This window comes from Alnus glutinosa, chromosome 3, assembly GCF_958979055.1.
Source record: "Alnus glutinosa chromosome 3, dhAlnGlut1.1, whole genome shotgun sequence".
Classification (NCBI taxonomy): Eukaryota; Viridiplantae; Streptophyta; class Magnoliopsida; order Fagales; family Betulaceae; genus Alnus; species Alnus glutinosa.
In genome coordinates this window covers 28,190,628-28,192,297 of record NC_084888.1, presented here as the reverse complement: position 1 = coordinate 28,192,297, position 1,670 = coordinate 28,190,628, and the positions used below count along the sequence as shown (strand labels likewise).

Sequence of the window (1,670 nt, the reverse complement as noted above, 5' to 3'; positions counted from 1 at the left end):
GAATCGGAATCAAGGTCCTCGGTTATTAAAATCAATAACCTGGTCTGGATCCGAGTAATCCAATTAACTAGTAAATCCGGTTACCTCAAGTAAAATCGGGTATTCAGATAGGGTATTATTTTGTTTTTTTTTTTTTTTAAAAAAAAAAAAGAGAAAATTTGGGCCTAACAAAGAAACTCTATGGAACAAACAAAGAATTAAAGAACAAAAAACAATCTTCCGAGCATTTGCCAAACACTCTGCTTGGTTGCTGAAAAAAATGTTGGAAAATAACAAGTAATAAGTCATTTACCAAACTTTCTAGGCAGCCAAACAAGTGTAAAACTATGCAGTACAAAAGCCAAAGCCTCAGATTAAATTAATTTCACAGAGACTAATCTCTCGTAGTATGTTTAAACCCATCACCGGCACAGGCATATTTCATCACGGAATCCTTCGTATAAAACCACAAAAAATACAATCATGATAAATAAATAGCAAGCAATGAAATTGAAAGTTTAATCTAAGGCTTGAGAAATCAAACTCGATTTACGGCCACTGGGCACTTCTCCTTGGTGATGAAAATGAACTAAGGTTAGGGTTTGGGCTTGGGTTTATGGTGTTTATATAGAGCGAAAGTCAACTCCAATGGAGCAAAGGAAAAAAAACCCACCGGCCTTGAACTCTTGAAGAAATGAAAAGAAGAAGAAAAAACCCACCTTGGACTCTTGAAGAAGAACTGAAGAAGAAATGAAAAGAAGAATTGAAGAAGAGGAAGAAGGCATGCGTGATTCACGTTAAGAATGGTGTTGCAGCCACTGAGTCGTGAAGACAAGAAGAAATGAAGAAGCTAGGCAGCGCCGCTGGGTTTTTTTAAAGGAAAGAAAGAAATGAGATTTAGGCCATGTATTCTTGGGATAAAAGGGTAGGGGTAACTTTTTCTTTTTTTAAAAAAATAAATAAATAAATTAATAGACCCGGTTCTGGGTACCTGAGTATAAGCGGGGTTTTTCAAAATCAATACCTGGCTCCAGGTCCGGGTATTCCGGTTTTTCGGTTATAAATAACTGGGTACCAACCCGGTTTTCCGTAGTCGATTAGTGTCCGAATCCGATTTCCGGCCGGTTATACCATGTCCAGATTTACACCCCTAATAATTATTTGGTCAATTTGGCCTCGCATATCATACCTTAACCTAAGAGGCATGCAAATTGGGACGAATTGTTCAACCTTTTTTTTTTTTTTTTTTTTCTTAATTAAAAAGAAAAAGGGTACTTTCACCAAAACTTTTTAGTTGACTATCATTACATCTATGGATTAGGATCATCTCAAATTATTTATTTAAATTTGAGAGAATTTAGACACGTAATTATGAGAGACTACTTAAGAGATCCACCTGACCAAATAAAAATTGGGCTGCCTAACCATTTATTCGGTTAGGTGAATCCCATAAATAGTATTTCACAATCGACTGTTTGAATTCTTTTAAATTTAGGCTAATAATTTGAGAGGATCTCGATCATTATATATATATATATATATAACGAAGTGTTGATAGAAATATTATTTATTTGTCATAATTTTTTAGAGATTTTATTTTTTAATTTTTTAGTTGTGATGTGATATAAAGGTGTAAGTGGTTTGGAATGTTTTGTATTGTTTATTATGTTTTTTTTCCTAGGAAGTAAAAC

General features: G+C 34.0%; 1 non-coding gene across 1 annotated transcript; it reads right to left on the bottom strand.

The window, feature by feature from the left end:
• Positions 1-342: 342 nt before the first annotated feature.
• Positions 343-412, bottom strand: LOC133865123 (small nucleolar RNA Z267). Its single transcript, XR_009899649.1, has one exon. It is a non-coding gene; the product is annotated as a small nucleolar RNA Z267 (small nucleolar RNA).
• Between the last annotated feature and the right edge of the window lie 1,258 nt (positions 413-1,670).